Source organism: Pinus tabuliformis, chromosome 6 (genome assembly GCF_031772625.1).
Source record: "Pinus tabuliformis cultivar Carrire ecotype Pingquan chromosome 6, CPIR1, whole genome shotgun sequence".
Lineage (NCBI taxonomy): Eukaryota > Viridiplantae > Streptophyta > Pinopsida > Pinales > Pinaceae > Pinus > Pinus tabuliformis.
This window is the reverse complement of record NC_142292.1, coordinates 1,679,002,144-1,679,029,906: the sequence shown is the minus strand read 5'-3', so window position 1 is coordinate 1,679,029,906 and position 27,763 is coordinate 1,679,002,144.

The following is a 27,763-nucleotide window of genomic DNA, read 5'->3' as shown; positions in this document are numbered from 1 at the left end:
ATATCCCTTTTAAACAATGATAAAAGAGGCCTTTTTAAACAAATCATAAAGCTTTTTATTATTACGATAAAGCGATCGCAAGATCGCATATCGCAATAATAAAAGGAACATAAATAAAGGCCCATTGAATAACTCCGATCCGAAAAGGGAAATCGCTATCGGATATCGGGGAAAGGCAAAGCGCATCATTTATAAGGCATCCCCCATTCCTCCGATGCGATAAAGGCATCGCTATCAGCAATCGGCTGTGGTAATCAATGCGTTAATTGTGACACCTTCAAATCCCCCAATGTGATAAGGCGTATCACCATCGGCAATCGGCAATTTTGCAATGGCATAAATAAAGTAACCCGATCCCTGTCCCGATTGCGATGCATTAAATTAGGGTGTGTGTTTCTAAGCATATTAAAGATTGGCCTGCATTATATCACCCTTAGTGATTGAACGATATTTTGGATTATTATGAAAACCCTCCCTTTCACGATGCCAATCATCAAATGCGATTAACCGCCAAAAATATAAGCCACGTATGAATCAATAGACATTATGATGGATTATTTAAAAGCCTCCTTATCATGATTGACATGTGAAGCGGCCAATTAATGAAGTAGTTATGCCGAGATTTTCCACTTAGATTCTATCTGCGACAATTTTACCACAATCTTTGATTATTCGTTAAAAGATATAACTCTTTCATATTGGCTCTTGCTATCTGTTTCTCTGTATCGTGCTGGTTTCCTTCCTTGTGTAGAATTTCATTGAATTGTCAAGTTTTAAGCAAATGGGAAAGAAATCTAAGAGATCCGCTGTGGCAGCGGCCCCTGCAGTTACAGTCCAGCCCACCAGTGACCCAGGACCAAGCAACAAGGGCCTAACTTCGGACACTACATGTTTCGGCCTTGGAAATACAAGCTAGAAAAGCATCTATAATTTGATTGAGGTAGAAGAACGAAAGGAAACAGAAGAAGAAGCTACTGTAGACTCAACTAACAAATCAGAAGCCTCGCTGAAAGATTTGGCCAACTCATTTTTACACAGGATAGCAGCTCGGGAGAAAATTCTCCCTTACACTGATGTGGTCAGATGGGTGGTCGAACAAATTCCTATTTCTAATAGGACCTTTTGCACGGTCGATGGAAGAGTTTTCGGTTCATTTTAGCCTGATGACTTGAGGAAAATGGACCATTTGCCCAAACTGGAAAAGAAATACAACAAAGCTTTTCTAAAGAAATTCGCAGATGAGAATGAGACGGAATCATCCCCGATTAGACAGTGGAGACAGAATCCAGCAAAGCACAAACATGAGTCATCGGGTAAGTACTCCATGGATTCCTTAGCATCTCCTTACTGTTACGCTGGGGCAATGATGTGTAGGATATGGGGAATGCATGATTCAGCAAAATTTGATATCGAAATGGTTCCTTTAATGGAAGCGGCAACTAGTAGCTATGTCATGGATTGGGCCAATATATTGTCTAATAAATTAGCCTCTGCAATTCTTGATTTTAGATTCAATTCACGCAAAACCACCCAGACTATTCCTCCCTTCTATTACAGTGCTTATGTTATGGATTTTCTTTGTTTTAATTCCGAATACCTGACACTTGGGTGGAGGTGGACGCCACAGAACCCTAAGCCAATCCACATCTACCATAAGATGTTATGGAAGGCACATTATAAAGACCACTTGTATCAAATCTGTAACAGTTTCATGCTGCCTATCTATTATGCCATTTTTGATAAGCCTGCCCCAAGGATTTCCGAGGAGGAAGAAGTTGACTTGACTGCTGTGGGAAATTGGTTCGGGGAAGATAAATTCACATATTTACGAGTGTCTGGTAGTGCCACAAAACCCCATGTCCTCCCATTGTATGTACCGGATAAACTGTTGGCACGAGAATTAGCCTACCAAATCACAACCGCTAGAATGTCCAAAACTCTTAGGACTTCCAAAAAGCAGCTATGGCCCGTATTCCCTTTAAGATGTGGTGTTTATACCATATTTGATTGGAAACATGCTGAGAAAGAGGTAGGAAAAATAAATATGCTCAATCTTGTGACCATCCCTAGCAGGAAATTCGATCCCCGGAAGGTTGCCTATAATGTGCTTGAACAAGCCAAACTTACTAAGTTTGACCATGAAAAAGATGAATTTGATGATTTATTTTCTTCAGCAGAATCATTGTCTCAAGTTAAAACATTGGCCAGGATGAAATATAATGATGAAGGACTGGTAGAATTCAATAGGCTCAGGGAACATAGGTTGCAAACTCTGCCTCTGGACTTGTTGGCCACTACACCAACAACTAAGTCAAGCGAGCCTGGGCAGAAGAGTATTGACGAGTCTCCTGCTACAGAGAAAATTCCCGAAAAGGAAACAGAGCAGGAGAAAGGGACAGAACAGGAGAAAGGAACAGAGCAGAAAAAAGGAAAGAAGAAGGACAGTGAAGTTATTGATTTAGAGACTCAAATTGATCCCAAACTCCTCCAAGAGTGGAAGAAATTTGACTCTATTATAAATAATCTCGAGACTCCACCAGGATTTGGCATACCCCAAGTGATAGTCAGTCAAGAAACAACCACAACTACGGTTCCGATGGAAGGAACCAGCGGCCTACCTAGTAGTAAAGATGCCGAAATAATCCCCAAAGATCCATCTGATCAGATTGTTTTACAGATAGAAGACATACCACCATTAGACGTCTTTTATAGTCCTAAACATAGGGCTGTGGTGAAAAGATAGAGGAAAAGGAGGAGACTTGATCAATCTTCCCTTTTGCCAGATCAAACAGAGATGGCTAATGTGGTGTGGAAGGAGGAACTGAACCCTTTTGACGACCTTATGAAACTCTCCCAGTATGCGAGAGCATATTCGGCAGCCACCATGGATAAAGCCTTGGAAGTGAGCAGTCTCCTTAAGGAAAAGGATCAAATAATTGATTCATTGCAGTCGCAGGTGTCCGAAGCACAGCAGAAAATAGAACAGTTGGAACAATAGCTATCAACACAGTAGCAGACAAACAACCAATTAAATGAGGAATTGCTCAAAGAGAAACAAAGGATAGATTCAAGTGCAGTGCAAAAATAGAAAGAACTATCTGAAGCAGTGGCCAAATTAAAGGTGATGAACGAACAAATGAGCAAGACTAAGGATGAGAAAATCGCTCAACTGTCACAAGAAGTAGAAAAGTTCAGGAGCCTTCCTCAAGTAGTAGAGTTCAGAACAGAAGCTCTACAAATCAATAAGGCATTGATTACACAGCTAAAACTGCTATGTCATAACATTTCTCTGGCTGAACCTCTTTGTGAAATTACTACATCTATAGTTGATAAATCAGTTGAAGCTAGACAGGATTTAGAACAGGCCGATGAGACCTTAACCAGTTTTCTTGCTTGGCAAGACTCCCTTGAAGGACAGGCTTCAGATCTGCCCAAAATTCTTGAGTCACACAAAGACATCCTGTTCCTAGAATGGCAGACCCAACTAATGAAGGCAGAAAGAGAAACCTCAAGATGTCGGTTATCTACTAGCAATTTAATTGAATTTGTCAACGACACTCTTTATCTGTCTAATATGATTTCACAATGTAATCCAGGAAAATTAACATTGGCCAAAGCCTTGGAACAAACATGCAATCAAGAATTGGAAAAGAAAGGAAGAATAATCGCTAGCATCCAAATTTTAACTTGGGATACCTTTTGGTTTTTCTTAATCAAGCCATACAGTCAGAGGGCTGCGCTGGAATGTTTAAATGATGCTATCAGTTGCATGATCCCTGAGATCCAAGATGCCACATATTCAACTCAATTGAATTCTCGCCTAAGCTGCCCCCTAGAGTTGCAACCAATGTTAGATGTCTGCTAGCTCAAGCCAAAGGGAGATCATCCGAAACAATGAATCATGCTGTCGACTGAGGACAAGCTGATTTTGAGGAGATATTCATAGCATAGTTGTACCAATTAATTAGCACTTTTATTTTGTAATTAGTTAAGCTTAATTATTATTTATAGGCCCTTTCATGCATTTGGAAAGGGTCTTGAGTTTTTGTATAAACTCAAATCAGGAAGTCACACTATTGTGCTTCTGATATATTTTTTATAAAGACTGGGCCAGTATTCTAAATTTTGACAAAGAAATCTTTGATGATCTGTGCACTATTGCCTTTTGTGGAAGTGTTCCTAAGTTGGAAAAGGGAATTTGAATGCGATTGATATTGGGAGTGACTCGAATAAACATATGGTACTATTATCAATCCTCTTCTATCATTTTTATGTGAATCAACATTCGTTTAAATTTTGCTATCATTGAATATATATATGTGTTTTAACAACAATCCTTGTACTTTTCACTATTGAATGTCTGAGGACTGTTATTCTTTCAACCATATCTATGTCTGTGATATATATGAGGAATAGTGTAATAATGTTTGCTTGATTGCTTTGTTCAACTATTTGGGCTTAGTAATTATCATATGAATAAACATCTTTGCTTACCAACAAGAGTCATCTATATGCCTGCTTGTGAATGAAGACCATCCAAAGTTACACTAAAAGCTGCAATTTCCCGGGATAGGATAGTTGTTTATAATTTTACTGTTAGATTAGATCATTCATCCATCATCATTAGATATTATAAAATCAATTATTTATCCATCCCATTTACCAATCATTGGGAAATTGGTCCCATTATATCCAGTCAGAGCCACCACACCAAATGGAAAGGGAGCTGCGTTTAAGGTCCGGACTGGGTGGTTATCCCCGATGTTGATGCAGCGATTTTCGAGGCATCAACAAAGCCTTACAAAAATTTGAATTCATTACAATTAGAATTAGCTGGAAAAATGGTGTCAATAGAAATTGAAGTTATAGAGTGATGATTGGATTATAACCTTTTGCTGGGTCGTACATGGATTTACGCCATGGACACTATCATTTCAACCTATTTTCAAATGCTCTCTTTCCCTCATCAGGGGGACATTTTCCAATAATTCTCAAGTGACTGCAAGAATCCCTCTTTTGGATACGGTTCCATCTTCATATCTAATGTAGCTATGATGAAAAGGATTATGCTAAGAGGAATTCAAACCACATCCTTAATCTCCATCTTCCCATATTGTGTTGGCTGGGAATGAGGCCTACAGTGTGCAATAATGTAATATTTGACAATCTCACCACCCGTTCTCATGTCAAAGAATGAGATAGGATCTCCCCTCCTTGATAAACCTGCCAAAAAATAAATGTTCTCTACCTGTATACTAAGGGTATGTGCACCAAGCCTAAAACATTGTGCCTAAATATCCGATGCCCTGACTAGATATTTCAATAATTCCAGTTGGGCTCTCATGCTAGGAAGCCAAAATAACTTGATAAGTCCACAATTTCTTAAAGCCTAAATAGTTGTTGGAACATTAGAAACATCTAAATCATGGGTCTCATGTTCTCTTTCTCACCAAATCTAATCCATTTTTTCTCTAGTAGATACCTGAAATGTAACGAGAAGAATCTTTAGAACAAATCCCAAGAAAAAATTTTAGAAAAATTTAAGTGGAAATCACAAAAACCCATTTCAAAATGTGCTTTACTCACCCTGCCCTAAGAGGACATAGCATTATAGCACATCCTCTTCTATGGGAGGTGCACTGGATCACTCTTCCTAGTGTTAATCCTTCAGGTTGAGTGCACCTTTTGACATTGAGAGGTTGCATTGGAGCTAGCACATAATTTTAAAGAAAAAATGCACTTAAAACTCAAAAAAATATACATGACATAAAAAATGGAAACCATGAAAGAAAGAGAAGACTAAGATCTCCTACTTGGAACTAACGACACTCGAAATGGTCAACCGAATTGGCCACAATTAGTTGTTGAAGTTTGGAGGGAAAAATCACTTAGGTCTCACTCTCAAGAGGTAAAAATGAAAATGGTAAAATTGAATTTATTTTTTGCCTATTTAGGTGAATTTCTTATTATTTTATTATATTTTATTAATTTGACCTAAAATTTACCTAATTTTACCATATTTCATGTATTTTTAATCTTTTTATGGTGTTCTAAGCAGGTTGAAAGTTTTTTTAAGCCTTTAATGACATTTTTGAATTGAAACAAATCATTTTGATAAAGGAGAATATTGTTATCACCTTTTCAGGCTCTGTAAACTCACAAAAAAGGAACCCCCCTATAGTCCTCTTTTAACTCTTTTCAGACTCCCTAGATATGAAAATATTATTGAGCACTTGTCTTTTCAAAATTGTTAAAGTAAATGAAAAGAAGTCTAATAAGTATAAGTTTAACCCTTTTCCAAACCGAGATAGGTTATTTATGAAAAAATAATACCTTAGTCGAACCTGACTAAGAGGTTCTCCTGAGTGTCATTTTCTACCATTCCAGGCTCAAGAGACAATTTTACGAAAATGAACCTTTGGATTTTTTTTTTCACCTCTTTTCAAACTCTTTAACCATGAAAAATAAGCGGAGTTACACCAAAGAATAAAAAAACGTTGGACATGTTGAACATGAGAGGACCAAACCACTCCTTCTAAGGGATCATTAAAACTACTCAGAAGGATTAATTCGAAGGATGAACTTATAGACTAAGAATATGTTATCCTCCTCAAGCTTGTCAAAAATAAAGAGTTACTAACCAGAAATGGTTAGGGAAAATGGGAAAACAAGATACTCAACCTATTAATGGTAGCGAGTCACTCTTGAAGATGATAGTCTTTCACTTCATCTCTATTACTGTTGGGCTGGGAAATCTTCTTGCCTCTTTGGTTAATCATACTATGTTAAAAGTCTCTGCATTCAGTTTTGAGTCAATGCCTCCAGCTCCATAAAGTGTTGCTAGTGTGTTCAAGATAAATCCTTCAATTTTTATCTCCTGCAATACTCTTAAGCCTTCATTCATGTCTGTTGTTCCTAAACCAGTTCCATATCAGCATTATTTTGTCTCAAATCTTGATACTCGTTTCATGTCATTGACGGGGGATACATCAAGGCCCTCCTGTGATGAGTCACTTCATGTTGACATCAGCTCATTATCTATGAAGTTGCACTAGTATAAAATGGTGAAATTAGTGACTAGGTGACTAAAAAGGTTGGTCACCACAACTTTCCAATTGAAATACTACCAAAAATTAGCAATATTAAGAGGCCCAACTGAAAACTACTAACATAAATGACTATTTTAGTCACTAGTTAATATATATTGTTGGCATTATGATACAGATATTGTCCTTGATGGAAATTCACTCAGATGAGAGATCACAGTGCAGCATGACAACAACAAAGAATTACATATCAGACTACAAAGAATGAATAAAGAGAGGTATATGCAAGTTCACTGAACACAAGTAGCGTATACGTACACATGCACTTTCGCAGAAGGAAAAGCGTGTATATGTTGGAAAACTAAGTTTTGGTCCGAGGTATTTGGTCCAAGGTATTTTGATCCATGGTATTGGTCCAAGGTATTTGGTCCGAGGTATTGACCCTAGGTATTTGATCCAAGGTATTGGTCCTAAGTGGTTTTGATCGATGTTATTGAGAAAGGCCTAAAACTATATAAGGAGGAAAAGATCATTAGGCCAATGGTGCAAGCATCAAATATCTGATGAAGTGTGAGATCTAGTATGCAGGTTATTGGCTTATGGTGCTTTTCTTGATTCGAACCAAGGATGATCCTTAGCGGTCGATGAGGGATAAGATCTAATGATGAATCGGGATCTTAAGGCTTGAAATGAATTATCTTTGTATGGTTTGATCGTGTGTAGTCTAGATTTGAATACTGACACATGTGTTATTATGTAAATGTTATGATCTGGGTATAACTGAAGTCTGGAATAGCTATAGAATTATGAATTAATGTTTACAGATGTGTATACTGGTTAGCCTTGATAAAAGCATATATACACACTGGTTCGACACATGGAAGTAGTGTATACCCTATAAAGTATGTTTCACTTGTTTCTGTTTGCTGTTGTAGAGTTCTAAGTTCTAATTTAGGTTTTGGTGACTATATTCTGGTGACAGTATTCTGAATGATCAGATTCAGGTTATGATTGAGTTTAAGTGATTGGTTGATGCAGATGTACTTAATGATTGTATTGCAGTTATGATGTTGTATTGAATGAAATGTGGCATTAAGATTGTGGTGATGTGTTCTAGGAGTATCTGGTCTAAAAATTCATGAAACGTGGTCCCTCGTAGAAGAGTGGAGTTTTTCTGTAGGCTGGCACCTACGTACTAGTAAACATATTGGCTAGTACAAAAGCTAGGGGGTTGTAGCTCCCTTCCAGTAGTAGCTGGAGAACGAGAGAAGGTTGTAGCCTTCTACAGGTGGGTGCCTGCGTACTGGTATGAGTCTACACTAGTACAAGATTGTAAACAGATTTTCTTATTATTAAAATAAGATAGAGACGATAGTAGCACATGGTTTTTACCCACATTGGGTTTCCACCTTATATCTTGGTGTTCATGTGTGTTGCTTATGTGTGATGCTTTATTCTGCTTTTACTACACTATCTAATAAATCTCTGATATACTGGTTAAAGTTCAATACATGATAAATTGTCTAAATCAAAAGTTCTCTGCATATACGCTGGTTGCTTTAAGTACAGTCACGTGTACACACTAGTTCACTTAGTTGAAGTAGCGTATACAAATCTATTTAGGAAATTAAATTATTGATCTGATAATATTGATTCACCCCCCTCTTAGTATTATTTCCAACAATTGGTATCAGAGCAGGTCCTTCAGAAGAAGCTTGATCACTTGAAGGGAGATCCATCATCATGAGTAATCAAGAAAGCGTGGGATCCATTAGACCACCAATCTTTGATGGGAGAAACTTTTTTTATTAGAAAATAGGAACCACAACCTATCTACAATCACTTGGAATGGATGTCTAGGAAATTGTGGATGGAGGATATATATTTCCAACAGCAAATCCTATAGATACGGAAGGTAAGAAGTAATATGAAACCAATGCCAGAGCTGTCGATACCTTATTGGGAAGTCTGTCACAATCAGATTTTGTCAACGTCATGCAGCTCAAATCAACCAAAGAAATATGGGACAAAATAGTTCTGAGCTACCAAGGAGACTCTCAGGTAGAACGTGCAAAACTTCAAACTCTCAGACATTAGTATGAAACTCTTAATATGCACAGTGATGAAAGTATATCTAGTTACTTCTTACGTATAGATGAGGTTGTTAATTGTATGAATAATCTGGGTGAAGATATAAAGGAAGTTACCTTAGTTGAGAAATTTTTGAGATCTTTGTTTGCTAAATTTGAATCAAAAGTGTCTACCATAGAACAAAAACAGGATCTATAGACTATCACTATGACACGGCTTCATAGAACCTTAACTACCTTTGAGATGAGAAAAAGAGGTCCATCAGATATGAGAGAAGCTACATTTAAAGCTTCAGCAAAAGGAAAGGAAGAGCACAATGAATCAAGACATATTTCAGAAGGAGAAGATGAGGTAAACTTTGTCAAGAAGCTTCAATGGGGTTCTGGAAGATTTAGAGGTAAGCTACCCTTCAAATGCTTTGCCTGTGGTAGAGTCAGTCATTATGCTGCCAAATGTCCTCATAAAGATAAAAATGAAAAAGGGAAGTAATATGCAAAATGGAATAGAAAACAAGTTGTAAATAAAAGAAGTCACTATACTCATGAAGATAGTGATGGTTTATCAAATAGTGATGAAGATGAAAATAGTAATGACTATAGACTTATAATGGCTTATGACGATGATAAAAATTGCGATGCTTTAGAAGAAGACAACTTTCATGAAGAAATTTCTAAACTCAAAATCTGTTTAGAAGAAAAGAATATGATTATAGATACCTTGACATACCAACTTGCTAAAAAGGAAAAACACAATGAAAAAATAGAATGTGAAATTGTGGGTATAAGAAAGGATCTCTTTGAAAACTAAATCTCTCAATCTTAGATTTGCTAAAGGATCAAAAACCTTAGATGAAACTATCAAAGTGCAATGCTCTCCTCTCATAAAGACAGGTCTTGGATATACTGAAGAAGCATCTCAATCACAGAAATTGTCAACCTCCACTAAAAGCTATCTTGATGCAACAAAGACTGTGAACAGTATGACAATCGTCAGCAAAGGCATAAAGATGATCACCAACTAAATCAGACTCAATTTATTCCAAGGATGAATAGAAGCCACAACCAATCGCAGGTAAATCATACTCAATTTGTTCTAAAGATGAATACAAGTAGAAACTACAATCACCAGGTCAATAGATTCGATAATAGCAGGAACTTCTTTAATGGGCAATGTCTTTCATGTCATAATTTTGGACACAAAGCTACTCAATGTGTTGCTTACAAAACTATCATGACTAGAGAAGCACGAAATCAAAGGAATGTAACAGGGGTCAAGAAAAGTTCCTATAATAACTTTTCTCTTCTTGAAAATGAAATAGAATGCTCAATCTGTAGCAACTTTGGTCATGAAGAATCTGAATGCACGAACAAATTTTGGTAATCATCTCAAAAGGAGAAAACTCCATCAAATCCCAAGATATGAAGAAGGAAATAATCTCAAATAGAAAGATGTGGTATAGCCTTGTATGCAGAAGGACAAGAAAATCAGTGGTACATCGACAATGGATGCTCAAAATACATGACAGGTGACAAAGAAAAACTTCACTCATATAATGCCTTAGAAAAGGATAACAATGTCTCATTTGGAAATGACACTCCTGCTATTATTAAAGGTAAAGGATCTTGTTTCTTGAAAGAAAAGGTTAAAGCTAGAAATGTTATGTATGTAGACGGTTTGAAGCATAATCTATTGAGTGTTAGTCAAATGTGTGATCAAGGAAATGAAGTGGTGTTTCGATCAAACAGATGTGTTATTCGTGAACTTGATATAGGGGAGACCGTGATCAAAGGTACAAGAACTCCAAAAAACTTATACATACTCAAGGGAGGACAACAATAGTGTTATCTAAGCAATAATGATGAAAATTGGCTATGGTATAGAGGATTGTGACATATAAGCTTTTCTCAAATAATAAAAGCATGCAGATTCAAGGTTTTTCGTGATCTTCTAGATATCAGTATCCCTGAAAATACAATATGCAAACCATGTCAATTCGGTAAGCAAACTAGAGCTCACTTCATTGAAAAACAACAGTCAGCTAGTAAGCCTCTTAAACTTGTTCATACTAATTTATGTGGACCATCAAGGAAAAAGTCACCTTGTGGAGAAGAATACTTTATTTTGTTCATTGATGATTTTTCCAGAATGTGTTGGATAGGTCTACTAAAGCATAAAGATCAAGCATTTGAAAAGTTCCAAGCCTTCAGAGCTCTAGTTGAAAATGAATCAGATCAAAAAATCAAATCCCTCAGATCTGATTGAGGAGGGGAATTCACCTTGGATGAATTCTTTGAATTTTGTGAACAACATGGAATAAAAGGGCAATTCTCCACTGCAAGGACTCCTCAGCAAAATAGAGTGGTAGAAAGAATGAACATAACTGTTCAACAAATGGCTTGAGCTATGCTAGATGAATCTGGAACACCTGCAACCTTCTGGGGTGAAGCTGCATTCGTCGTCGTAACTATTATCAACCAGGCAAATGTTCAAGTAAATTGCACTCAAACTCCACATGAACTTTGGTATGGTAAGACTCCTACTGTAAAACAATTTAAAGTTTTTGGAAGCAAATGCTATATCAAATGGACTGATGAAAAACTTGGTAAGTTTGAGCCCAGAGCAGATGAAGGTATTCTTCTTGGTTACTCTTCCCAAAGTAAAGGATATAAATGTTATAATAAATGAATTAGGGAAATTGTTGAAAATATTGCTGTTGTAGTTGATGAAGCATGCAAAAATCCAAGACAAACAAAAACAGAAGATTATGACAATGAAGAACATGGGAAGTATTCTCCCACATCAAATCACGATGATATTGAAGAAGAAACCAATGAAGCACCAGAAGAAGAGATAATGGTAGAAGAAAATACTCCATCTAGGTACGTTCAGAAAAATCATCCAGAAACTCAAATTTTAGAGGAAGAAGAGGCAGGTGTACAAACAAGAAGAATTGTTACAGAAAACTCAAGCTATCTAGCATTACTATCCTCCATCGAACCTCAAAATGTAAATGAATCATGCAAATATGAATGTTGGGTCAAGGCCATGAATGAAGAACTTGAGAAAATTGAAAAGAATAATACTTGGGAATAAGTTCCTAGACATCATGATTAAAATATTATAGGAACTAAATGGATATTCAAAAACAAGCTGAATGAAAATGGAGAAGTCATTAGAAATAAGGCCAGACTTGTTTGTAAAGGGTATGCTCAACAAGAAGGTATACATTTTGAAGAAACTTTTGCACCTGTTGCTAGACTTGAAGCCATAAGGATATTTCTTACTCTTTCTAGTTTTCAGAAATTCAAAGCATACCAAATGGATGTAAAATCTTCTTTCCTTAATGGATATTTAGAAGAAGAAGTTTATATTAAACAACCATAAGGATTCATTCTTGGAAATGATGCAAAACTTGTATGCAGACTCAGAAAGGCTCTCTATGGTTTGAAATAGGCTCCAAGGGTCTGGTATTACCATCTTGACAAATATCTACACCAACAAGGTTTTTTAAAAGGTTCATCAAATAGCAATTTATATACAAAGATTGACACTGATAAATTGCTAATTATTGTTGTTTATGTTGATGATATCATTTTTGGTAGCAATGAAGAATCCATGAGTCAGAATTTTACTTCAGTAATGCAGCAAGAATTTGAAATGCCCATGCTTGGTGAACTTACCTATTTTCTTGGTCTACAAGTTCAACAAAATAAAGATGGTATTTTTCTTTCACAAAACAAATATCTCAAACAAAGCTTGAAAAGGTATGGCATGGGAGATTCTAAACCTGTATGTACCCTAATGGTAAAAGGATGCAGTCTCAGCTCAAATGATGAATCAACAGCAGTACATCAACCAACTTATAGATCCATGATTGGTAGTTTTCTTTATCTAACAGGTACCCGACCTGACATCATGCATGCAGTAGGAATAATTAGAAGATTCTAATCAAATCCAAAGGAATCATACCTTCAGTCAGTCAAAAGAATTTTCAAAGATATTCAAGGAACATAGAGCTTTGGTTTATGGTATCCTAGAGATACAGATCTCACTCTCCATGCATATATAGATGCAGATTGGGCAGGAAGTGTTGATGACAGAAAAATCACTAGTGGTGGTGCATTCTATATGGGTTCTAGGTTAGTGTCTTGGTTCAGAAAGAAACAAAGTTCAATTGCGCTATCTACAGCTGAAGCAGAATATGTGGCTACTGCATATTGATACACACAACTACTTTGGATGATGCAAACCTTGCAAGACATTCAGATCACATGTACTCCACCCATCTCCATTCTATGTGATAATACAAGTGCCATCAATATTTCAAAGAATCCAATCATGCACTCCAAGACCAAGCACATACCCATCAAATACCATTTTCTACATGAACAAGTGCTTGAACAAAAGGTCAAATTGCAGTATGTTCCCTCCAAAGAATAGGTTGCTGATATATTCACTAAACCACTACCCAGAGAGACATTTGAATATCTCAGACAAAAGCTGGGAGTAGTTGCTGCATCATCCTATTGTTAAATCCAATTTTTTTAGAAAAGGCTATTATACAAGTGTTTCATGAAGTATAGTCACGTACACATGCGGGTCACTATGGGTAAAAGAGTGTATATGTGTTTCAGACAAGAAAAATAGTGGGGCAGGATTTGATATGGGTGCTCTGACTATTATTGATGATTAATGTCTATATGCTCTGTTCATTAATTTTATCTGACTGAAAAACATGCCTTGATCATTAACCTATTAACAATACATATGTAGCACAGGTTCAGGGGGGGCATTATCCTTCACATACATTAAACATTGTTGGCACTATGGTTGTTGAGTCCAACTATGGCTTCAGATATTTATACCATTTGTTGCCTAAGTCATGTAAAAGTCTAGGGTGTGATATGTCTTCTCATACATTTGAATGAGTCCTCTTGGACAAATGATGTAATTTGTATCCCCACTTTACATGGGATGGATGATGTAATATTTATTGTTTCTATCAGTATAAACAATTTGTATATCCCCACTTGGTTTGGTGGATGAGTCAAATTTGGTATATCCCCACTTGGTTGGGAGATGGATGTATGTATGTGTCATTGGTGATAGGAAGGTCATCCTCACATAGTTGAGTTATAGAGTCATGTTATTTGTTTGGAAAATATTTTTGCAGACTCTACTTGTGCTCAAGGGGAGCATGGATGGTTTCAGTACATCTCAGCATGTACGAAAGGGGAGGTCAATTAGAGATTTCAGCATGTACTCAGGGGGACCGTGAACAACATAATGCATGTCAAAGGGAGAGAATCTCTTGGTTCACCCTTTGCCCTTGATGTCAAAGGGGGAGAGTGACTTTGTGTTGTTATTGTTGCCATCAAGTCCAAAGGGGGAGATTGTTAGCATTATGATACAGATATTGTCCTTGATGGCAACTCACTCACATGAAAGATCACGGTACAGCATGACAACAACAAAGAATTATAGATCAGACTACAAAGAATGAAAAAAGAGAGGTATATGCAGTTCACCTTAACAAAGCTGCGTATACACGCAGGTTCACTGAACACAAGTATTGTATACGTACACGTGCACTTTCACAGAAGGAAAAACACATATATGTTGGAAAATTAAGTTTTGGTCTGAGGTATTTGGTCCAAGGTATTTTGATCCATGGTATTGGTCCAAGGTATTTGGTCTGAGGTATTGACCCTAGGTATTTGATCCAAGGTATTGATCCTAAGTGGTTTTGATCCATGGTATTGAGAAAGGCCTAAAAATATATAAGGAGGAGAAGATCATTAGGCCAACAGTGCAAGCATCGAATATCTAATGAAGTGTGAGATCTAGTATGCAGGTTATTGGCTTATGGTGCTTTGCTTGATTCGAACCAAGGATGATCCTTAGTGGTCGATGAGGGATAAGATCTAATGATGAATCGAGATCTTAAGGCTTGAAATGAATTATCTTTATATGTTTTGATCATATATAGTCTAGATCTGAATACTGACGCATGTGTTACTTTGTAAATGTTATGATCTGGGTATAACTGAAGTCTGGAATAGCTGCAAAATTATGAATTAATATTTATAGATGTGTATGCTGGTTGGCCTTGATAAAAGCACCTATACACACTGGTTTGACACATGGAAGTAGTGTATACCCTATAAAGTATGTTTCAGTTGTTTTTGTTTGTTTTTGCAGAGTTTTGGGTTCTGCTTAGGGTTCTGGTGACTGTATTCTGGTGACAGTATTCTGAATGATCAGATTCAGGTTATGATTGAGTTTAAGTGATTGGTTGATGCAAATGTACTCGATGATTGTATTGTAGTTATGATGTTGTTGATGGGTCCAGTATGAAAATTGAATGAAACGTGGCCTTCAAATTGTGGTGATGTGTTCCAGGAGTATCTAGTCTAAAAATTCATGAAATGTGGTCGCTGGTAGAAGAGTGGAGTTTTTCTGTAGTCTGGCACCTACGTATTAGTAAGCATATTGGCTAGTACAAGAGGTAGGGGGTTGTAGCTCCCTTCTAGTAGTAGCTAGAGAATGAGAGAAGGTTGTATCCTTTTACAGGTGGGTGCCTACGTACTGGTATGAGTCTGCACCAGTACAAGATTGTAAACATATTTTCTTATTATTAAAATAAGACAAAGATGACAATAGTAGGTGGTTTTTACCCACATTAGGTTTCCACCTTATATCTTGGTGTTCATCTGTGTTGCTTTATTCTACTTTTACTGCACTATCTAATAAATCTCTAATATACTGGTTAAATTTCAATACATGATAAACTGTCTAAATCAAAAGTTCTCTGCATATATGCTCTCTGCATATATGCTAGTTTCTTTATGTACAGTCTTGTGTACATGCTAGTTCACTTAGTTGAAGTAGCGTATACAAATCTGTTTGGTAAATTAAATTATTGATTTGATAATATTGATTCACCCCCCTCTCAGTATTATTTGCAACATATATGACTATCTAATAAGTAATATTACTAAAAATGACTAATATAAATGACTAATTTAATATAGGAAAACAAATATGACTGCCTAACAAAAACTACAATAATATGAATTAGTCGTTTATGTTAGCCATTTTAATATTGTCACTTCAACAATCTAAACTTACAAGTCATAGGGGATTCAAAGGTTGTTTTAGATTGGATGAAAGGTTATACTTCCTTGTACACTTCTTTATTGGATCAAAGGATGATTAAAATTATGTAGCTTATTAGAATATTTAGGGTCATATCATTTGATCACATTCACAGGGAATCAAATTCAAAGGTTGACAAATTATCGAAAGGGGAGTGGGACAACACCTCATTTTGCAACACTACATGACCACCTATATCTGTTGCAACAACTTTTCTAACTTATTAGTTGGTTTCACATATATTTCACATTTTTTCTTCATCTTGCAAAGTGGTAGTACTAAGGAGAGGGTATGAACTTTGATCAAATAATGTTCACTTAGTACCACTACCAAATTTCCTTCATGCAACTTGCATGATGATAAATGGATGACATTTGAATGTTACACAGGTGTAAGTAGTCCACATTCAACTTTGGTGACTTCATTGTCCTTAATAACAATGGAAAGTTTGAATATTTTCTTTATTTATCATCGCAAACACATAATTCTTTGTTGTCCCGAACATAGTTAATATTGTTGGTGTATGAGCTCTTAATTGTGGAATGGTCTCTTGATGATGATAACAAACTCTCAATCTCCAATCCTCAAGAATACAATGAATGAATGATATAATTCCCTACTTGAATAGACAATTTATGATTCATTTTCTATTTTTATTGTGCCATTGTATATATTCTTCACTAGCATCTCATGCTATATGGTTAATTTAGCAAGCTTTATCTTTCATTTTTCAAGTATAATTTGGTTGCATGAATAAGAATAGTTGTGTAATTAAAATCATTCAAAATTTGTTAATAATTCATGGTTTGTTTGACTATTCGAACACTTATCCCTAACCTTTTACTTTGAGAGTGAGTAGTGTCAAATCACTAGTCTTTGTTAAGGAACTTCCTTTCATTACTCAATGACCTAGCTTAGCTCGATATTTAAGGATTACCCCCTAGATAAGGATATCCTTCTTGTAGTCTAAAGAGTGAGAGAAGGCCACCAAGGTGACATTGGGTGGCTTGCTTGATGGGTGGGGTCGAGACTTTTTTTTTTCTATGAGAGTGTTTGAGTGGAGATACAATTTAGAAAATGCTTACAAGAAAATTAGTTTCCTTTATTTCCATCACCTAAAATACTTCCAATAAAATCATGTGCTTTTAATAAAATCTAATTTTGATGAACAATTAATTAAAAAAATAAAAAAATAAAAAAGATTATTATTATTATTGTTATTTTTTTGTATGTGAGAGAATAGACAACTATAGCATCTTTATATTTAAGGATTGATTCTATCCACTACCATAATCACCTCCAAGTGTACCCATATTTCCTCACACATGGCACACTGAGCTAATCGAAGTTTAAACCAATAACATCATAAGAAATACCTTAACAACACATTCTATCATCAACTAATATACACCATGGGGCAAATTAAAGATAAATTTTAATATTACAAAATATAGACAATTTATTTGATATGAATATCAATTTTAACATCTAATTTGAGGAAACTGCTTAAAATAAAATTTAATGTGAAAAATGTTAAGCAAAGTAAAGTTGGGGTAAATTATAAAAATAAAAATAAGTAAAGTGAAATATAAAATTAATAATTATAATTATAATTAATAATTCAATCATATTACTCCTAATTTACCAAGTGTGAGGGGCATAAAATCTCTTCGTATACAAACCTTTTTTAAAGTGAAAAGAGATTTGATCCCCTTTGCCCTTGGTAAATCCAAAATTAAGATAGATCCAAGATAGTTTATATCAATTTATGTAATTGAAAGTAAAGAATTATTATTTTAATGAAAAGTTACTTTCAAAAATATTTGTAATTTCCTCAATTTTGAAATAAAGCTAGCCTAGTTCCATCTTAACTTCGGGTCTATCAAGGGACGAGTGGGATCACATCTCTTGAGGTGAAAACCTCTTTTTTGAGTGTAAAACTTGATGAAAGGTTTGTACCTCAAGAGATTTGATCCCTCTCAGCACTTAATAGATCCAAAGTTAAGATGGATCTAGGTTGGTTTCAGTCACGTGTGGGCAAAGAAAATCTAATGAACATATGATTACTTTTATAAATAATATGTAAATTCATCTAATATTAATATAATAATTTTAAATATGCTAATATGTCTCAGATTAATCTGTATATTCTAATTTTAAATTTGCTTAGTTGCCCCAGTTTGTTGTGATGATAATAACTTAATGATGCAAAATGATGAAATATAAATTTTGAATGTAGAGGGACAATGTAATAGTGTTGAATGATAGAAAATGTGAATAATAAGAATATAGTCAATTAAAAATAGTATTCATTGTGGTTAATATAAAATTGTTTTCTTCTATTATTCTTATTGTCACCCTTGTTACTTTTTTCATCTTTTCATATTGACTGTCATACTTTCATATCGATTATATGAAAGTGACAGGTTAAACAATAGATCTTTTAAATCTTTAGCTCAATCTATTGTAGTAAACAACATTCCCTGTCTCTCCTTCTATCGAATATTAATAGGTTGAATTACTATAACACAAGAATAAATGTACATTGTCAATAATTTTTTATGCTTACACTGAAATCAATGCACAATGTTAATCTTATCAAATCACTTTATAATTAATGTACCATCATACATCCAATTACATCAAAACAGAAATCAACATTTACACTCAAATTAATGAATCTAAGGCAAACAATGAAATAAGATTAGAAAACAAAATTTACATTAAAATCATTGCATCTAATGAAAGCAATCAAATAAGATTAGAAATCAATATTTACACTCAAATCAATTCATCTAGTGCACATAAGAAAATTCGATTATAAACCAACATATTCATTGAAATTAATGCACCTAGAGCAAGTAAGCAAATAGGATTATAAAGAAACATCTAAACTAAAATCAATGCATCTAGTGCAAGAAATCAAATAGGATTATAAATCATCATCTACATTGAAATCAATGCATTTAGTGCAAGCAATCAAATAAGATTAGAAATCACCATCTACGCTGAAATCAAAGCATCAAGTGTAAGCAATAAAATATTATTATAAACGAACATCTACATTGAAATCAATGCATATAGTGCAAGCAATCAAATAGGAATAGAAATTACCATCTACATTGAAATCAATGCATTTGGTGCAAGCAATCAAATAGGATTAGAAATCATCTACATTGAAATTAATGAATCTAGTGAAATCAATCAAATATCATTAGAAATCAACATCTACACTAAAATTAGTGCATCTAGTGCAAGAAATCAAATTGGATTAGATATCACCATCTACACTGAAATCAATGTATCTAGTGAAAGAAATATTATTCCCTCTCCCCCCAATATATATCTATATCTCCCTCCATCTATCCTTATTTTCCACTTTATCTCTACCCCCCAAACACACATGCTATGTCACTTCATATCTATCAATCTCTTTGTCCCTCCCTCCCTCTCTTTATCTGTCTCTTCTTTCCTCTCTCCACTTTCCATCTATATCTCTATCTCCATTTTCCTCTCTATATCACTGCCAAAAAATACACTCTATTTCTTTGATCTATCTACCTATCCCTCACTCCTCCTCCTCTCTCTCTCTCTCTATCTCTCTCTCTCTCTCCCTCTTCCCCGCTTCTATCTCTCTTCCCTACTTCTTTCCTCTCTCCCTCTCTCTCCATCCTCTTTATCACTCCCCCTCTATCTCTATAGCTTTCTCTCTATATTTCTTTCTTCTTACCTCTCTCTCTGCCCCTCCCTCACTCCACTCTCTCACATCCTCTCTCTCTTCCTTCCTCTCTTTCTCTCTCTCTATCTTACTCTTCAGCCTCCAACTCTGTTACTATATCCCTCCCTCTCTCCTTCTCTCCTTCTTTGTCTTAATCTCAACTCCAAACATACACACTCTCTCTTCATCTCTCCCTTGTTAATCCCTCTATCTCTCCACTTCTCACTCTTTATGTATTTGTTCTTCCCTCCCTCTCTCCCCTTCCAAATCCATCTCCCTATCCCTCCCTCTCTCCTCCTCTCTCTCAAATCTTCTCTCTCGTACTTCCTCTTTCTCCCTTTCTCTCCTACCTCCCTCTCTCTTCTCCCATCTGTTATAGACATTTTTGGACACTACAACCCCAAGCATAAATGTCCATAAACTAAGGGCTCCTAAGTCCCTAAAAGTGTTGTTCCAACCGCTAAAAGAACAAGGTCAACTGATTACAGCTTCTCCCAGAAGTTCTCCATGAAAAACAGCTCAGAACTGGTCAAAACTAGACCATTTCACCTGCTCCATAGGCAAAGTGCGTTGCATCTCACCTAAATACACATAGTAGGTGCATTGCATTTCAAAAATCCCTTCTATGGGGTGCGATGGGCGAGAAGGGAAAAATAGCAGTGTTAATCCGCAAGGTGGAGGAGCATGGAATCTTCCAGAAACTTCTCCTGTGACACTTGCCTCTCTGAATTTGACCAGGGATGAGTAAGAGATCATCAATCTCCAAGTGGAATCAAGAACTATCAGAGGGAAGACACTAATCAAATCACAAGCTGACTCATCTCCCTTTCAAACATCTATATATGGATCCCTCATCCCAGAGATCCAGAGGCTGGAATTTTGCATCTTGTAAGGAATTGCTGTTGGTTTCTTGAGGCAACATCATAGTGTTGGGTGATCTAAGATTTTCATGAGGTGAAGAAGGGCTCACTTGCTGAGAGGATGATGCTGGGTCAGAACGATTGGTTGTAACTCTCTTGGCTCTTTCTTGATTATCAATAAAGCTATTTAAGTTTTCCTCCATACTCTTGTGTGATTTATGTTTTATGCATTTGTATGGTCAATTTACATCTGATCCTAGATTTTTTATGACAATAGATCCATGTTCTCGTATAGTGTTATGCTGCTTTGATTCTACAGGTACTCTGTGAAGCTGGGTATACAAGAAAGCAAGTAGCAAATGAATATCAGAAGAGAGAGGAATCGAGCAAGGAACCAAGTGCAAGAAAGAGGTTGGTCTCCTTTATTCTTCTCTCATCTATCTTTCATAAAGGAAAACGAAAGTAGTTTTACTTTGTTTGTTTCTAAGGTAGCTACCAGCCTTAGTGGGATTAGCAGTTCTGCATAGACACTATTCCCGGTAACAAAATGGCGACTCCGCTTGTTATAGACATTTTTGTGCCTTACAGCATTGAGCATGAAATTTCCATAATCTAAGGGATCCAAAGTCCCTAAACATGTTGTTCCTACCCCTAGAGGAACAAGGCTAACTAACCGCAGCAATTCACAGAAGTTCTCCACCTGAAACTGCTCAAAAATAAGCCAATTCTGGATCATGTCAACTGCTCCACTGAGCATCTGCGCTGAATGTCAACTGCTCCACTGTCTACCTGCGTTGAATGTCAACTGCAACAAAGGCTACCTGCGCTGAGCGTAACTGGACAAGTGGCAGGCTCATTCCTCAATGTGTCAATGCCCAGGAAGCTTCCAAAATGACACTTGTATCAGGGAATTCGACTGGTGATGAGTAAGAGGTTCCAAATCTCCAAGTGGAAGCAAGAACCTCCAAGTGGACTCAAGAACTGAAGTGGGAGAGGACACTAGTCAGTTTCATACCAACCTCAAGCTGACTCATCCTCTCTCCAAAACTCCTATATATAGATCTCTCCTCAATGAGATCAGGAGGCTAGAATTTTGTTATTGCAAAGAATTGTTGTTGGTTTGAGATTGGAATCATTGGGTGCTTAATTCTTTGAAGGGGGTGAAGATAGGAATTCCATTTGCTGGGAAGGAGATGCTGGATTGGAGCCCTCTGGGTTGTATCTCTTCCTGAACCTTGTTATTCATCAATAAAGCTATCTTGGTTTCTCCTATATGCTGATGTATCTTTGATGTATGATTGCATTAGTGTATTTGATTTATTTCTAATCCTGAATCATTTATGAATATGAATATCTACCTTTGTGTTGTGTTCTTCTCTTGTCTCAAGTAGCTGTTCTCTTGTCGCAAGTAGTTGTTCTCTTGTGATCTTGCAGGAAGGAAAGTAGTTGTTCTCTTGTGGTTTTGCGAGGAGGCAAGTAGCTGTGAACACCCAAAGAGAAGAGGATCTAGATCGAGGGACAAACGGAAGACACTGGTAAGTCCATTGATCTCTCTTCTTTCCCATTTCATAAAGGAAGAAACCAGAATAGCTGTCTCTATTTGTTGCTAAGGCACTGTCACACCTTAGGTGGATAGGATCGTCCTGCATAGCCATTTTTCCCCACAACAAATTGGTGACTCCGCTGGGGAGATTTGTTTTAGTCATTTTATTTGTGTTTCTATCATTGTTTACCTCAACAACAACAATCGAACTGCTTCTGCTATTCTCAGTTGCAAAGTAGACAGTTGCTGCCTTGATCCAATCACTGGATTTGTCTATGGTCTGAACAATGGATTCATAAATGATTTGATGATCCTTTGTGATAGATCTTAGTACCCCCTCAAAGCATCCCTTTGATTGTACCTTGCTTGTGTTTCTGATTTGGCCTGAAACCGTTGATTATTGAGCAATCTGTGACCCAGAACCCAGTGAGAAACGAGAGTTTCTCCTTCAGCGCAACTGCTGTGAAGGCATTCTGCATTTCAACGCAGGTCCCATGAAGGCTACCTACGTTGAATGTCAAAACCACAGTGTTGAGGTTGCGCTGAACCAGTCTTGCCTTGTGTAGCTGGGGTTCTCTGCTCTCTGTTGCCCTGTTTTGATCTCTGTTTTTTGCAGCCTGTAACCAGCATAGGTACCAGTCTGATAACTCCTTTTCTCTGCTTAAATTTTGCCTCCTTTTCTACAAAAAGACTGTGAGTGTTTTTATGTTTTTGTGGCATCATTTACAGTTTTCCTTTGCATGAGTGAAATAATCATCCTGTAGCCCTTGATTCAGATCTGTTCATTGTGATCTTAGGAGAGAGTTCATTGCCTGTTTACAGTTGATTATACATTTACTTTTGCTTATTGGTTTGAGCTTGTCTCTTTTAAGTGTCGAAACAAGCTGTTCATTTCGAAAATCGCAAAGTGTTGTAATCTCTTCTACCCTTGTTGATTTCGAAAAAAGTAAACTTGTTTGTATCTGTCATTTAAAAGCAAATTCAAAGTTGTACAAAAAGCTTTCTTTGTAGGCATCAATACTAAGAAAGCGGAAAACAAACACCTGCATTGTGCATTTGCATTTTGATAAGTTTGCATGCTTGATTTAGGAACAATGCATTAGAGTGTGCTTATTTCTCTTTGAGAAAAGATGGTGTCTTTCTTTTCCCTTAGTAGCTAGGATTTTCAAAGTTGAAAAGATGTAAAGCTTGCTTATCATCTTTAGACTGCATTTAGGAATTTGTATCATACATCTCGTGGTGAACCTTGAAAGGCAAACTTCTAAAAAGATCAACTTAAAATAAACTGAATGAACCTAACAACGCTTTGCAACATAATGCACAACATAGAGGTCTAGGCTAGAGACGTGTTTCGGCGTCGTTAAGCCTAGTGACTGTCGATCTCGTGGAAGGTGGGTGATTCCTCCTGAGGGATGATAGCGCTAGTACGGATTGTGCTCCCATGTACCGTCGCGTATATATTGGGAGACCCCTATAGGCATATATCCTTTATCCTTAGGAAACCGTGTCGGCCGCCCTACTGATCGCAATGCAGTGAACACATCATTCACGAAGATTGACCGCCGATACCTTAAAAAGTATTCTGCGGTTTTGCGAAAAGTTTGGCACACCCTCTGCCTAGAACTCCAGAGCAGTTTCTTTTGGCCTTTTTCAGACTCTATAACAGAAAAAGTCCATCCGAGCATTTGTCACTTCGGGCTCGTTAAAACATCGAAGGAGACTAGAGTCATCTTTAGCTTTTTCTCGACTCTTTAAAATTGAAAAAGCAAGTTGTGTCTAAGCGTCGTTAAAAATTTATTTTAAACGGAATAATCATCACCATTCCCTCGTTGATCTTCGAAGTTTGTCTCGTTTGATCGTAAGTTCTTGTAGAATTGCTAGAAAATCTTTTGGATAGACTAGATATGTTTGAACAACCGTCGACATCCAAGACTGTGTCATCCGACACAGCAGCGACAGAGCCTCCTGTTGCTACCCCAACGATGTTCGATGGTATACCATCTGTCCCGGCAAGTTATCAACAACAAGCCGGAGTCCCATCAGGGACTGCTTCGACGACATGGTTAGTTCCTATTCCTTCATCCGGATTATCATCTGGTATTTCTTATGTTGAAACTCAACAAATTGATCCAATGTGTCTTCAAAGGCCAATCTACCCTTTAAGTAATGGATTGCCACCATATGGAGGGCAATATGCCTTTTCATTGTTCCCCCCCGGAGAACAAACATATGAGAGTTTACAACAAAGTTCAGGTCAAACTGGAATTACATCCAGCGGTTGGGTACCAATACTGCCTCAGCAACCAAAGGTTGTATATTCAATGCAACCAGTCCACCCTGTGTCGAATATTCCTGCTATGGTGACTGCGTCGCAAGTACAAGCGCTACCTGTTGTATGTCAACCCCAAGTTTCTCAGGTTGCAATACAACAGCCTCTTGTCTCAACAACTCAGTCACAACCTCAGGTTAGTGACTCCTTATCTGGAGCGAATCAGGCTCAAACAAGTACTATGACTCCTCATCTTGGTCAATCATCCAGTATTGGACAACAGCAAATGGTCCAAAAACCAGGGCTGGTTCAATCCCAACAATCGCAATTCCAGCAACCATATCAAGGACCTGAGCAACAAGTCTTTGTAAGTAATGGGCAACCGCATTTCCAAAGCGATTATCAACAACCATATTATAATGGTTGTGCCCATCAACCTTGTCAAAGTTTCCAACATCAAATACATTATGCTGGTATGCAAAGACCGATTGCTCAGGCGATTCCATCTTATCCTGCGTATGCTTCGCCTAACCTGAATCAACAGTTGCCCTTTGTAACAACTCTAGAATTACCAGATGTAAACCAGCTGACGAATGATCCAATTGCTTATGCCCCTTGGTGGCCAGCGATTCCGCATAAACTTCCATTAGATATTCCTAAATTTAATGGAAATCTGGGTGAAGATCCGTCGAATCATGTGATGACATTTCATCTATGGTGTTCATCAAACACCCTAAACGATGATTCGATAAGGCTTCGCTTTTTTCAAAGGACGTTAACGGGTCCAGCGGCAAAATGGTATATTGAATTGCCTAGAGCTTCGTTCGACAACTTCAGTACCTTAGCCACGACTTTCTTAACCCATTTTAAATTACCGATAAGGTATGAAACGGGAACAGAACTCCTAACCAACTTCAAACAGACAACGGCCACTCACATATCTGATCATATACATGAGTGGCGACGTCGTCGTAGGATGGTAAAAACGTACGTTCCCGATCAGCTATTAGCTGAATGGTCTATCAAGTCGTTACTTCCCGCTATAACGGAAGATGTGGCAAAGGGAGGAGTCGTAACGGAAGAGCAAGTTATCGCTCGTGCGCAATATCTAGACTTGGTCTATACTCAGTCTGGCACGCTCTACGACAAAATACCTGACGCCCCTAGACCGGAATTCTCAATTCCTCCTCCTCCTAAATCAAACAATGACTCTCATGCCGGTGATGGCGTGATTGGCAAAACAGATACGAAATCGACAAAGGATACACCTAAAAAGGCCTGTAAGATTTCTAGTCAAAATGCAAATGAGGAACTTCTTGCCTCGGAAGTAAATGCCATGTCGACCGACAAGGGCAAACAACTGAAGCAACCAGGGGGCAAGAAGAAAAAGAAAGGGAGAAAAAGGAAACCCCCTGCGGGGTGTCATATATGCGATGAGGATCATTGGACGAGAGATTGTCCACATATAGCTGAAGTTAAGAAACTCTTTAAGAGTTCAAAAACCCTAGCAGTATTAACTGATCCGTTTCCAAGCCCGGGAACCAAACTGGTTACTAATCAAAATGCTTCCCGATCCCAAGTGCTTATGTTGTCTACCTCAAAGCAGAAAAATGATGCTTTGACAAGGAATAAAGATTACGGGAATCCACAACTGTCGAATAACAAGGCTAATGAAAAACCTAGTAGTTCGACGACAACTTTGACCGAAATTGTTCCACCAATCATTCCTGAACCAATGATAAAGTCACCAAAGGGAGTAGTACACAAATCGACATTTAATCCTCGTGCCAAAGTAGCACAGAACTATAATATAGTAGAGGACCTGGCCCAATCGCCGTTCGCTATGTCGACACTTGAGGTACCGCAAAATTGCCCCTCCCAAGAGCAAGCTTTATTATCAGCAATAGGTGAGATTGACCCAATGGATTCCAATCTTGTGGCATTTGATCATAAAGGATATGACCCTCAGTTACCAGCTCAACTAGCTTTCCTTATTCAAGTGAAAGCCCTCAACAAAACTGTTCATCGAACAATTATTGATGAGGGGGCATCTACATGTATTATGTCGATGAGTTGCTGGAAAAATTTAGGCTCACCACCCTTGTCGAGATCGTCAATGACGTTAAAAGCATTTGATGGACGATCATACACTCCATACGGGATTTTAAGTAACTTGCAAGTTGAACTAGGGGGCAAAACAGTAGAAATTGATGTTGAAGTAATTGATGGAAAACTCGATTACAACATCCTACTGGGAAGGCCCTGGATATATGCCATGGCCGCAGTTGTGTCGACCTACTTCAGGAAGATTGCATTTCCCTTTCAAGGAGGAATTACAGTCGTCGACCAACAAACGTTCCTCCCCGAGAGTTCACAATTTACGGGAAGCATTCCAATGATCCATGGAAGTAATCATTTGCTTCAAAATATTGGAGTAGGTCTCCTAAAAGACCCTCCCTTAATGGGTACTTTTGCCCTACCGCCTGCGAGTAATCTGGCGGAAGTAGCCACAATGGAAACCTACAATATGAAATCTTCTATATCTAATGGATTCGGAAGATTCCTAAACGTTTTGTCAGCGTGGATCATCGCCCTAATAGAAATATTGTAAATACAGTGGGCTCCGAGGACGGTTCTAATCTCATGTCAACCTCGTTAAAAAATGAAACAAGGAGTCATGAGGATAATTCTTTTATTGTGTCAACCTCATTAAAAAAAAATTAAAACAATCCCCTTTCCAAATCTCAAAGGTAAACCTTCATTCCAACCACCAAGTTGAATGCAATGAAGCTTGGGGGGCATGCACCTCGATTTGCGTTATTATGCTGGGGGCATGCAAACTTATATCGAGCAGTTTTAACGCGGAATTTATGCTCGTTAAAAAATAGAAAAGCGAGATCGAGCAGTTTTAACGCGGAATTTATGCTCGTTAAAAAATAGAAAAGCGATAACGAGCAGTTTTAGCATAAAGTTCATGCTCGTTAAAAAATAAACGCAAGGTCCGAGCAGTTTTAGCGCATAGTTCATGCTCGTTAAAAAATAAACATAAGTTTGAGCAGTGTTTTGGCGCATTCAAGC